This window comes from Augochlora pura, chromosome 5, assembly GCF_028453695.1.
Source record: "Augochlora pura isolate Apur16 chromosome 5, APUR_v2.2.1, whole genome shotgun sequence".
NCBI classification, from domain to species: domain Eukaryota; kingdom Metazoa; phylum Arthropoda; class Insecta; order Hymenoptera; family Halictidae; genus Augochlora; species Augochlora pura.
In genome coordinates, this window is record NC_135776.1 from 3819258 (window position 1) to 3833512 (window position 14255).

General features: G+C 43.6%; 1 protein-coding gene across 1 annotated transcript in view; it reads left to right on the forward strand.

Annotated features, from left to right (window-relative positions):
• Positions 1 to 14255, forward strand: part of Tmtc2 (Transmembrane O-mannosyltransferase targeting cadherins 2) — a 156742-nt gene that overhangs the window by 115122 nt on the left and 27365 nt on the right. The gene's annotated exons all lie outside the window — the stretch shown is intronic.

A 14255-nucleotide genomic window follows, 5' to 3' on the forward strand; every position in this document is an offset into this window, starting at 1 on the left:
GAATGTGTAATGGAATATATAGTGGAATATATAATGGAATGTATAGTGGATAGTATAATGAAAAATATAAAGAAATATATAGTGGAATGTGTAACAGAATCTATAACGGAATACATAATAGAATGCATTATAGAATATCGTATAGCACAGAGTGATATATTATTTGATCAATTTCCCAGATTTAAAGTAACAGAATACGTTCACAGATTCTATTTGGAGGAAGTACGGTTATAGATTTTAAATAAGGCGGAACATTAATCTATAATAAGGAGACTATTTATATATCTTAATTACAGAAGGGCATTTATACAGTTCAATTATAGGAGGACATTTATACATTCTAATCATTGGAGGACGTTTATACATATCAATTAAGCAAGGTTGTTTATAGATTCAAAGCGACGATCTCTAAATTTGACTATGAGATAAAATAATAAAATATTCAACATACAGTTTAAATTAATAAATGGCCACAATATTGTTAACAAAAATATAAAATATTAAGAGTCAATCAAGCGCAGCTTAAATTCCAAAAAGTTCATAAAACAAAATTAATTCGGCTTTGAGAGAATAAGGATGTAAAAATGAGGCCGCACATCCGCGCGCGGGACCGCATAAAGCGAAGGAACTATTGGCCATCGTCTCGGTTAGAGGGTGGCGAAGGGGGCTAATTCCTTCGTACAGCTTATTGTTTCTGCATCCGTCCGACGGCCGTCGTTTTACGACAGCGGTCGCCGGCCGCCGTCGACCGAAGTTTCGGCCCTCTGATTACCGTGTCCGACCCATTTCGCGGTTATACTACTGCGGAGGCGGGGCGGCGTAAGATGTTGCCGGCGCTCGTAAAATATTCAATAAGCGAGATTACCCCGTGTAACGATTTTACGGGTTCCGCCGGAAACCTCCTCGATCCGTGATCGCTCGATTACGCGCGTTATACCGTTGCCTATTCCACGACTTTATCGCCCGGGTATTCCAGCGATGCTCCATCTTATCGCGGCGAACGCCCCGGACGAACGGCGCGGGAAACCGCTCGAGAAGTATCGCCGGTTCAAGGACAATTGCCGTGACCTAGGTTCATCGAATCGCGGGATCCTCGAGTTTCACGAGCGATCCGACTCGGACCTTCTCTATTAATTTATTTATTTCCCGCGATTTGTTCAGTTCTGAGAGAGGACATTTTTAGATGAATTTTCATTGATTGCGATTAAGATTAACCCTTTGCTATGATAAGATCAACCCTTTCATTGTAACAGTTCGCTCTGGAGTGACACCATGGAACAGTCATTTATAGTCTGATATTATAAAAGGGTTAAAGATGGCGCGATTTGTCACAATAATCGTGGTTTTCTCGTTTTCTAATTTATTACACTCGATATTTTTAATTACATCGCATGGTTCTTGGTCGATGAATTATTTTGTATAAAATCCCTCTATATACTGTAATTAATTATTGAATAATTTTGAATGCTTTAAATAATTAATTATAATTTGAGCTTGTCACGTAACGAATTTAAAATTGTACCAATACTAAAATACTACTCGTGACGACTACTTACTATATATTTTCACAACTGTTATAATAACTATATGTATTCTTTTTTTTTACTAAACCGATCCAATTTTATTTTATTGAAAAGGATCTGCTAGGTTTCCATGATGGAACTATCGAGCCAACTGAAATGGCTTCGGCCAGATTTCGGATTTCACAATTGTTGCAACCCAATGCTGCACACATTTATTATTTATATTCAGCCGCATAGTGGGCAATTCTCTTTGGGAATACCGGAATACGTGTTTCACATTCGGCTTCGCGATCTATTGTAATAGTGCACAGATTAATGCACGATTTTACCCCGTGCGCATTGTTAATCCCACGATCAGTCTGAGGATTTACTTTTGCAAATCGCTTCCTAAAATATATCTAAAATAGAAGAAGAGTATAAACTATAACATATCGAACCGTTACAGTATGAGACACGTACAAAAAAATTAATTAAAACAATTGACGGATTATGGTGAAAATAATTAACGCGTTATTACTGAACAAACGTATTATTATCGAATTAAATGACGCATTAATATTCACTTCATTGTCGTATTATTATTATAGTCTTAATTGACATATTATTATTACCGAAATAATTGGCGCGTTATTATTACTGTTAAAATTATTTATGTATTTGTATCGAAACAATCGAAGAAGGAAGTTCTTCCCCATGGAACAATTTTTGAAAAGAATACGGTGCACAGATTTGGGCAACAGCTGCTGGGAACTATAGGTATTCGCCAGGTAGAACCACTACATTTTTGTAATACCGTCTGAGCCGTATTTAAAGCAGCGCGGCGCGGTAGAAACAAAGGACCGCGGAAGGATCTAAAAATTCCGACCGGGGCAGAAAAAATCGCAACGTATAAGCTGAAATACAACGCGGGAACAAAACAGTACGGAACAGTATGCATAGGTATATACACGTATATGCCGTGCGATAGGCAGGCCGAAAGAGAAACGCCATCCTTTTGGTTTTGAGGAACCAACAATAAACAAAAATCAAACCGCTGCGCGTATTCCGAGGCCGGGGGAGAATTATTCGCGCTGCTATTAAAAAAACGAAAAGTCACACCACCGTCCGCCCGCCTAGTATTCGAAGCGTAAATTCAACGAAGTACCGAAACCTCTTTGGGAAATTGTACACGCGTGCACACGGTGTATGTTGTAATAAAGAGAAAAGTTGCTCGCCGAGGCTCCGGTCAACGCGCGCGTACGCCGAGAAAAAATATGGCGCGCTGTATGATGTTTCGAAAATGCTTCGGCTCGCCGGATTCTTCCACGAATTGAACTCGGCGAATTTTTGCGAGGCAGTTTTGTCACTTTTGGTAGGATTATTATTAAAAATTGATTTGGAAGAATCGATTTGGGAAAATTAATGTGGAAATTTTGTTTTAGGAGATTTGATTTAGAAATATTGATTTAGAAATATTAATTTAGAGATATTGGTTTAGAAATATTAATTTAGAGATATTGATTTAGAAATATTAATTTATTAATATTGATTTAGAAAAATTGATTTATTAATATGGATTTAGAAATATTAATATAGAAATATTGATTTGAAATTATTAATTTAGAAATATTGATTTTAAAAACTGATTTAGAAGAACAAATTTAGAAAAACTGATTTAGAAGAACAAATTTAGAAAAACTGATTTAGAAATATTGCTTTAAAAACAATATAAGATATTCGTCCATAAATTATCAACATTCATAAATTAAATTGAAAATATCCCTAAAACGCATTGAATTGTTCGTCTAATACTCCACAATCCTATAAAACGATGGAAATATTTTTGATCGTAACAAAACAGTTTCCGACAGGCGAAACTTTCGTTTCGCGTACGCAGAAGCAGAGGAGATATTTACGCGGTCCGCGTCCTGCGCATCATTTTTCTGGAATCACCTTTCAGTCCGATTACCCACTTTTCATTCCGGGCTAGATTTATTCGATTCATTATTTATAAGTCAACATGCCGTTATGTTGTCGCAGGCGAGCGTAAACGGGATTTACTACCCAGCGAAATTTCAGCTTTCGAATTGCGACACTGCGAGCCTTATATAGACGTTGTAATAAATATTGTTACTAGCCGGCTGTTTGTCCGACGTTTATACAAAAAATCGTGAAAAAAAAGCAAATAAGAATTGCGTAAAAAATACTTAGACATTAGACTGCAAGTCCGAGATGATAAATGTATAATTGAAGATTCACGCTTTTCTTGGATACCTAATTTTAGTAGAAATTCTTTAAACGTTTTTAATGTTTTATATTTGACCCAGTCATTTTTATGATAAATGTATAAAGCGATTCAGGTAAGTTATTAATTATTTGATATTCGGTTCGATAAAAATAAGCGAGTAATGGTGCTATTAATGCCATTGGAATTGAATTTAGTTGTGCTAATAAACTAAATTCATAATAATCATAAAAATATTATAGATCAATAATAATCACAGCTATTACGATTTTTTAATGAATAAATTGTGATTTAATTTTTGTGATAAAACTGTTCTCTTTTTTATGTATATATAGGACAACAGTATCACCACAGAAATGAAACGACAATTCATTTATAAAATATCGTAATTATACTGAATACTCTCACAATTAAATACGATTCCAGTAGTCACGTGTTATCGATCACAAAAATAAAAGTTCTCAATCAGAGATCACCGCCCGGCGATGCCAGAGATCCTAATACGCGCTAAACCCCCCAGAATTCCGGCAACAACCCCAGACTCACCCCGGACCATCCCCCGAAACTTTCCCACTTATCGAGGAGCATCCTCGCGCGTCGAAAATCTGCCGATGGAAGCAGAGGCGATCCGTCTCATTGTGCCGTCGCTCGCGAATAAAATATATTCCCGAATAAGGTTCCCACCTCCGCTCTCGGTCGCGCGGCTAGGGGTAACCGGCAACCGTCTTTACGACTTAACTTACGACGGCCACTTTTTTCCGTGGCTCGCGCGACGTCACACCTAGGCGGGCGTGACTTAAGCTTCACTTTCGAAATTGCACGGGGGGCCCAGGAGGGGGTGGGATAGAAGAGCCGCAGCCGGCGGCCGGCAGAAGAAGGGTGGGCATCAATGGCGCGCGCGAGGCGGTGTGCCGCTCGAACGAGTCCGCTTCCGCGGGGGTGGAGGGCGAGAGAGAGAGGGCGGCAGGCCGGCTTCCGAAGGAGCTCGTACCGTGGAATGAGTTTTCCGGGCGATTTAGTCAGGTATTTATTTGGTCCTCCCTTCGCCGACATCTTCGCGGTTCTCGCTCCGGAGACCATCTTCTGGGAAATGCCCGACATAATGTAGCGTCGTCGAGCCTCTCGTGCTCCTTCCGCTCCGTACGCCCTCGCCGCCGCCACCCCCCGTTTTATTGTTCTTCCTTTCTGGCTCCCCTACCGCGCGCACCCTTCTAACTGGTTTTCTCCGGCGGCCCCCCCGGTCGTTACGTTCCCGAGGAATGGGATCCGGTCTGATGGGACGAACGGAGGCTGAAGAGAGAGAGGACGATAGTGATAGCAAGAGAGAGATAGCGAGAGAGCGAGAGAGAGAGTCGGTGACGCGAGGGGATGTCGTGCAAATTGCCAGGTGTCGCATCATCCCCCGAGATCTCGCGGCAACTCCTCCGCGCAGCCCCCGGTGCCGCGCGCCGCAACCGCTCCGTTTCGTCGCCTCGCGGATTTCTATTTATTCCGCGCGCCGTCACGACGAGTCACGTTCCTTCCCCCCACCCCGGTACGTCGAGAGGAACGAACCGATCGTAACGAGCGAATTTACGAGCCGGTCGCGACTCGGTTTCACAAGCCGTCCGCGATATCCCGCCCGGCATCCGAATTTCGCGCAACGCTCCCCGCAATTTCGCCGGCCGCGCCGCGCGGAATCGAGCGGAAGGACGTCTCGCGGCCGCGCAAAAATGCCGGGCCCGTCGGACCGCCTCCGGCCCGCTATCGAATCCCGCGGTGCACGCTCCACAAAAAACATTGCGCACACTATACAGTGAGGAGATATACAGAGACGACTAATGTTAACCTAACTGCTGTAAACAATGACTTTATGAACGATGGTTTTATACTAATTAATGGACTATTAGGTTTTTAAAAATAAAAGTCAATTGGTATAGAAAGGCACTAATTATGAATTGTTTCTTCTGATATATTTATTGAATATAGTAATGTTAACCTAACTGCTGTGCTTTATAAACGATGGTTTATACTAATCAATGGATTAAGGGTTTTTAAAAATAAAAGTCATTTGCGGGGTATTAGAAGGCAATAATTATAAATTATTTCTTCGAATATATTTATTTTGTATATCTACCTCTTCCTTTTTCTTTTCTATTTATTTCTCTCTTTTTCTCCCTTCCTCTTCTCTCTCTCTTTCTCTCTGTCTCTATCGATTGCCCTCCCGCCAGGAGCCGCCATCGACCACGTGTGCGGGCCGATAAATAATTCCCGTGGAATCGCGATTAAATATGCCGTTTCGCGAAATTAAATTGTCATCTGTCGCGAAATTACGCATGAATATTTATGGGCGCGGCCCGATCTTTTACAACCGCGCTCGCGCTCGCGCCTGTATCGAAAACGCGAGTCGGGGAAACAGGATTTTGCCGGGCCTGTCCGTCGGACGGTTGAAAAGAGGATGATTAGCCGTGGGAACGGCAGGAGAGATTGTTGTTTGCCAAGTGCCGCGCCGCGCGCGGATCCGCGATTACGGTGAAATTTTCATGCGATTAGAAGTGGATTCGAATGAATTTTCCTGTCTCTGCGCTGACTGAGACCTCGCCGATCTCTCTCTCTCTCTCTCTCTCTCTCTCTCTCTCTGTTGTTTTCTCGGAGAAATTCGTCTCTGCGGGGGGGAATGGCTCCGAGCGATGTTATAATTTGACTGCGGATTCTGTGCGGTTCTAGCGAACAACGGGTGGGTGGTGGAAAGAGAACGCGGCGGGATAAAAATATTAGAAGTGTTTGGCATTGTTGCGTTTTGTGCAATTTGGCGGAGCGGTTAGAAACGGGAATGGAATTTACGGAGGATTATAATTGAAATAGAAAATTATTCCGGAGACTCGCGGCTCTGCTAGGATTTGAAGAGGGGGTGGAACGTGGGGTTTTCTTATGTTCCGTTGTAACCCCTGGGACGATGGATTATTTCCAGGAATGTAGTACTGACGATTTTTGCAACGATACTGAGCTTTATTCAGCAATTTTTTTAGTTATTATACGATACCGAGCTTTATTTAGCAATTTTTCCAGTTATTATAGTTTGTAACAGTACCGAGCTATATTTAGCAATTTTTCTAGTTGTTATAGTTTTTATATTGTTCTGAATGCGACTGGAATTATTAAGAGAATGGTTTAAACACTCAGGGGTTGAAAATTGATACAGCCACTGCATTGCAAGGGTTAAACTGTAGTCTTTATCCATTTATTCTTTTAAATATAAGAAATCTACTTCTTTGTGTCGATTTAGAGCATTGTGGTATTTTATCCTTAAAAATTTGACATAACCTCTACGATTACAACCCTCACTGCAACCCTTTACGAACCCTTAAAGATAATATAATAACTTATGTGTAACTTTATAGCGGCAGCCATTTTAACAGAAAATCGAAAATGGTTCCTCTAAACGTACAATATTTCCATTTTTAATTATCTATTATATTTACATTTGACCAATAGCGTACTTTTGATAATATTTCTGATTGAAATACCTTTGACAATGTTGGAATTATTTCAGAACGTGATAGAACAATTTTTAATAAAGAGTTAGAGACGCTGCTCGAGGGCAGGGGTCGAAATAAAGGAAATAAAATGTCGGAGCGGAAAAATCAAGGGGAAACGGAACGGCAGGCTAGCATAGGCGAATCGGCGGCATTCGCGTCCCAAACGTTGCGTAATCCTCGGTATTAGTCGGTGGCATCGGTGATATTAAGCATCTGTCAGAACTGTCGCGAAACGGGGACGTTCCTCCCTCAGTCTCAGCCTCTATCTCTCTTTCATGCTCTCTGGCTCCTTCCCTATCTCTCTCTCATTCTCTGTCTGTGTATCTCTCTCTCTCTCTCTCTCATTCTCTCAGTCTCTGTCTGTGCATTTCTCTCTCTCTCTCTCTCTCTCTCTCTCTCTCTCATTCTCTCAGTCTCTAACTCTAACTCTGCCCGCCGCCATCTCCGTCGCCGCCTCTGTCCGTCTCCCTCGTTCATCCCGTCTGACTGTGTACACCAGTTCGCGGTATTCCCCGAGGACTATTTCTGACAGTACACGTGACATTAATGAAACTTGGTCCCCCGCCCCTCCCCCGATCTAACAGAACAGCCCCGAGACGTGACTGCACGCGGAGAGTTCAAGCCCTGCGGCAAGGTGGCTCGCCGGCTTCGCCGGAGGCCAGGCAGCTAATACCGGTCCAACCCCTTTAAGCTCTAACCGGGGCCGACTTACGTAAAGGTTCGCGCGCGGACGTCGATTCAATTTTCCGGCGGGTTTTCTTTGGGGGGGGGGGGGGGGGGGGGTGGCTGGCGGCGGCGTGGCCGAATCGGAAAGCGCTTAGCGGCCCCGGGTCGAATTAGAATTATTGGCCGGTTCCAACGGGCGTAGAAATGAATTAATAAATTACGGTCCGGGGCTACACGGCGCACGGACAGCCCGCGCCGCGCTCCTGATATAGATACCGCGGCGATATTAAAATCGACCGATGATTAATCTACGTGCCCGTTGCTCGCGTGCGCCGCGCCAAAGAGTGTGAACCGGAACGAACCAACGAGACCGAAAGAGAAAGAGAGACAGAGACACAGAAAGAGAAAAAGAGAGAGAGAGAGAGAGAGGGGACTCTCTCGGATAAGTGGGCGGCGTGCAGGGAACACAGCCAGGGATGACTGTCCTATCGATTGCAGTCCCTGTGGCGAATCAGCGCGAAACAGCCTCCTCGGACTTCTTGTCCACCTTTCCGATTATTCTGATACCTTGTATCACTTTTCCACGTCTTTGTCTTCTTTCGATTGTTCCGTGCAACTTGTTTCCCGTGTTTAGGAACGTCGAGCGAGCTACGACATTTCACCTTGTATTTTTGTGCGACCGTTCTTAACCTTTCCAGGCTCTCTGCGAAATGTCTTCGTAGGTCGCTTGTACTTTCTTAGGGCAGAGGTCGAGGTTGATAGAATTGTTTAACGGTGTTTATGTGTGGCTATTATATCGGAGATGATATTTTTGAGAAGAATATTTTATTCGCTGAATTATTGTGTTCGTTTTTTGTTTTAATTATTTTTAGCTAGTTTGTTATTTTAGCTAGTTTAAATTACTCGAGTTGTTCTTTAGTGGAATAATTTTTTAATAGAATAATTCTGCAGTAGAATAATTTTCTGTTCGAATAATTTTTTAGAAAAATAATTCTTTACTCGAATTATCCTGTAGTCGAATAAATTGTTTGTTCAAATGATTTTTTAGTCGTATATATTCTCTATTCGAATAATCATTGATTGATAATAATCAATTAATCGTATAAATTATTTTACCCGAATAAATTCTTTACTCAAATAATTCTTTTACTCAAATAAATTCTTTTACTCAAATATATTCTTTACTAGAATAAATTCTTTACTCGAACAACTTCTTTGCTTTTGCAACTTCTTTACTCTTACAACTTCTTTACTCTTAACACTTCTTTACTCATACAACTTCTTTACTCTCACAACTTCTCTACTCTTAAAACTTCTCTACTCTCACAACTTCTTTACTCGAATAAACTCCCCACAGTTTCCCCAATGGAAGCAATCTATACTCTAAAAAAGACGCCGTTCAGAACACTCCCTTAAATGTCTTCAATTTTTACATTTTGCTAGGGAGGCCCAGGGTAGCAATCGGAACGCGGGGCGCGGGTCGATCGGAAATAAAGTTGAGTTCCCAACAAACCGTCCCGGAATTCTTCGATCCGGACCACCGCGTTGCCGTTCGACGGGTATCGCGGCTAAAATTCCGGTTGCCCGAGCGCGTCGACTGTAATAACAGCGAAATTACTTGGCAAACGGCGGCGAAATTTTATTCGTGCTCTGTCCGCGAGCGGGCGCGCACGCCTTGCATTTATTTGCGCTCCGCGCCAGTAGATTTCCATGAAACATTCATATTTTCGGGCAGACGGACGTCGTTAATGTTTAACGTTAGTAATCGATAAATATTAACGAGGTCCGGCGATCAAAGGTGGCCGCGCTTTGCCGCGCGGAACCAGAGAGACAGAGAAATATATATATTTAATATTTATTAAATCAGTTTTTCTTTTTCATATTAGTTCTTGAAATTTCAATAGATAAAAAGAGACAGAGAAATATATTTTCTATTTATTAACACAGTCTCAATTTTTTAATTTATTTTTTGAAATTCAATATAGAAAAAGAGACAGAGAATTATATATATATATATTTTCTATTTATTAAATCAGTCTCCATTTTTCAATTTATTTCTTGAAACTCAACAGAGAGAAACCGAAAAATGAAAAAGAGAAATATAGAGGGAGAAGAATAAAAATATAAATATATTTTTTATTTATCAACTGGCTTTTCATTTTTCAACCTATTTGTTGAAATTCAACGGAGAGAGAGAGAGAGAGAGAGACGAGTGTAACGTGTCGACGACGGGTTGTTATACATATTTCTTTCATAAATTTTCGCACGCGTCCCCGACGCCCTCGCGGAGAGTGAGAGAGAGAGAGAGAGAGAGAGAGCGCCGCTCGGAATGGGAATAAACTGCGCGCCGGAAAAGTTTACGTGCCATCTGCTCCGCTCGTATAAATATGTCGAGTGTCGTGCTCCTCGCTGCCGGGAAATCAAGGGAAATCAAGGGAACTCGAGTGCCGCGGTACTGGATTGTTCCGAACCGAATATCCTGCTTCTAATTAATTCCGCGGGCGCTCGTCTTTCGCCCATTGTGCCACCGTTTCGCGATAGGAGACGCGGCGCGTTTTCGACGATCGTTCGCGATCTCGTGAAATTCGTAGACTATTTTATTAAGAATTCTTCTATTTACTATTCGTTGATTATTTTATCCACGGAATATTAATTCTGCTATTCGATTAAATCTGCGATTTATAATTATCGCCGCATGGCAGATGTTTAAAAGGAATTATCCAATTATTAATATAATGTTGTAATCGTGAATATTATTTTAGCGAAAATGTCACCAAAGTTAGAAATTATACAAACGTAGTATTGTATATTAAATCGTAATAATTTGCGGATGATTTATTAACGTTGCAACGTAATGAAGTAGAAATACCCATTGCTATTAATTTAGGAATAAATTATTACGATCTTGCTTCCATTATTAAATATACTTTAGTAACACCTCTTATTACAAGGTATCACAAAAATATCTATTCAAAATCCGATCGTATCGCCACACAATTTCCGAAACTAGAGCCAGGAAAAACGTATCCGGCTAGCTGTCCAGCGAATTACAATCGCTTCATCTATCCGCACAAATAAATCCGCTAGATAATGCACAATATCCGCGGCGGTGTCCGCATATTTGCACGATCAAATGATTCGGTTACACAGGCTGGCGTCGGTAGAAAACGCGTCCCCTAAAACCCGGCACCGGTCCCCCACCATCGAACTAATTATCCCGGATTAAGCGGCGCGGAAAATAATTCAGGAGTCCGCGCTCGCGAATCACGGCCAGCGAATTAAATTGCAAGGAACGTTCGATAAAAAGCCTAGACACGGGCTTGTCCTTCCTCGCGGACCTATTCCAAGGGAATAACTCGCTAGAACGAGAGCGAGCGCGGCTGCGAAAAACTCAGAATGCTGCAATCGGCATGAATGGAGATTAATTGTTGGCCACCCCTTCCCCTCCTCCCTCGCGCGCTGCGCTGCGCCCACCCCGTCGCCGGCCACGATTTTACAAGTTTTTATTATCCATGCTTTGCGAACCGCGGTCGGTTCGACGCCGAGCGGAGCGGGAGCCGCGGCGACTTAATAAGACCAGGAGGAAAAATCAGCGTCCGAAGAAGCGTCGCCGTAATTCATTTGCACGCGGCCGCTGCCATTTTCCGTTCACGGGAGAATCGATTACCGCGCCGGTAATCTGCGGCCGAGGGAAACTACCGTCCGGCCAACTGTACCTTGACGATATTTTCTTTCTTTTTTTTTTTTGGACCGAGGACGCCGTACAGCGAATATTTAAAACCGAGCAACGGTCCGGGGAGTCCGCGCGGCCGGACGATTTTTTAGAAAATTCCGCGGCCGCATAATCGAGCGGCCGTTTGTATCGAATATCGCGACAGCCGGCGGAGAGAACTGGTTTACGAAATCGCCGTATTTACGGGAACCTGATAAAATTGATGCCGCCGGTTTTTATATGGCGGATTAAACGACGATTATTTTCGATTACCGCGGCGGCCGCATAATTTAATTGTTCCGGTTAATCTGCGGGACGTGTAAGTCCCTTCCGTTTTTTAAATCGTTTTAATGGGCTCGATACGGCCGCGAAAATAATGTATATTGTGTGCTCTGTCTTTTCGTTTCGGTTTTTGTTGAATTATTGCTTTTGTTGGTTGTTCGTAAATATCCTCCGTTGCGTTGTCATATATAAACGAAGCTACTTCGTTTTATTACAGTTCATTTTAATATGATCGCGTTTGCTGTGGAATTTAGTATAGTATAAAAATGTATAGACAGAAGATCTTGTACAATAAGGTAAATCATAGATTGCATTAGAAATCGCAGCAAACGTCTACTATACACCTGCATCCTGCATTTCAATTTTTATTTCCCTAATCGCATCTGCAACTATTTTCATAAAATTCTTAACCAATTATTTTCATAAAAATCGTCGCGCCAACAAATACTAGATAATTCTTAATTTATTCTACAAACTCACGACTACCAAAAAGGATCCCCAAATTGCTAGAATAAATTTATCCGAAAACCCTTCTATAGTAATCGCTGTTACAACAACGAAACAGTTCGAAGCCATCGAAGAGTATCGCGAGGCTAACCAACAAAACGTATTCCCCTCGCAGCGTGATCGATTTATGCGTAAAGGAATCGATCCGCCGCGCTCTTAATAACGAACAAAGCGGCTTCCGGCGTCCCGTGAAAATTCGATATTCCCGTACAGAGCCGGCTAAACTGCCGTCGGCTCGCATTTGTCATTGTAAATACAATCGGCTGTTCCACCGAGCGTGGCTCTCGCCGCGGAGTCGCCGAATGAATTTTAAATGGCGGCGTCGGCGGCCGAGTATCCTTCCTCCTCAGGAACACGTTATTCGATCGATCCGATCCTCCCCCCTCCACCCGTCGGTGTTATAAGCGAAACAGGTGGCCCCGATTTAAATTCCCTGTAAGAAGAATCCTCGGGGTCTTGTTTCCGCTGTCGATTGCACGGGGCTCACGTAGAAAATGCGACGCGATTCGGGAAGGCTTGCGCGGCGGGACGCCGGGACGGCGGGACGGCGGCGCGCGGGTGCAGGGCGCGGGCTTATTGGAGGCCTGCGGAATTCGAAATTATTGGCCGGGTGTTCATCGAGCCCCCCCTCCCCCCACCCCGGTTCCATTTCCCTCGACGATGGCTCAGGTGCGTCGCCTCCGGTATCAGAGTCTCGAGACGAGCCGAAACATCGCGTTCCGCCCGGTGCTCATGAATATCGATCGCTCGTCGATTAAAATGCCGCGGGCACGCCGCCGGGTTCTACGGTCTACGCGCGTTCTCCCGGCTCCACGGTCCTCTCCGTCTTCCTTCCTAGGCGGCTTGTCCCGGCTGCGGCCGCCTCCGCGATTTACCGACGAACCTCCGTTACTCGAACACCCGTTGTACGAACCTTCCACTGTGCGAACATTCGCTCGAACGTTTCGTTATACAGTGAACAGCAAAATTTAAGCATCCTTGATTACTGATAGGAATATCGTTCATCTTGGAACACCTATAATTCAGTTAATTCCTATTATGAAACAATGACTCTTTTATAATGACGCTCTGTTTTATTAAAGCTTGAAATCTCTAATTTTTGACAGTATATTCTAATTTTTATATCTCACAGTCCACGACAGAGATATTCTAAATCTGAGAACATATTCGCGATACCGAAAAAGGGCGAGGTTCCGCGCCCTCTACAGCCACGGCAAAATTTTTCTCGACCATGCCGTTTACCAGGTCATAAAGCCTGGACCTTCCTCTTTAATTTAAGCGCCGAACGAAGTCGCTAAGATTTCTTCTCCCAAAGTTACCGCACTTCGAGCTGCGGCTATGTTAGAACAGCATCGGTGCTGGAGTAAAGACGCGCGGAGCGAGGATGTTGCAGTTGTTTGCACTTTCATCCCAAGGGACGCGATAAGGGCTCGGACGAGTCGGTCAGCGAAGAAAGAGTCGAACGTTTCGGGTGTCGGGGTATTTACGATGACGAGTTACGGCTTCACGGTAATGACCGTCGGGTAAAAATGGGTTGAACGCGGCCGCGAGAACCCGGGGAACGCCCTGTTACGTCGCTTTGTGGCCGGGGATGAAGGGCTCTCGCGGAAACGAGCGCTCGTTAAATCGTTACCCAAGTCGTTACGCATCGGACTTTGTTTTCGCGCGATGCTCCATCGAGTCCTTTAAACGAACCGGCCCGGCGCGTGTCCCGATTTTGATGGAGGCGCCGCCGATACGCGCCCACCCCGGGGATAAAGAGAATTTTCCTTCGAAACGATCGCGGGGTCCTTCTGCACGTTTACCAGTGACGGACCGGCTAA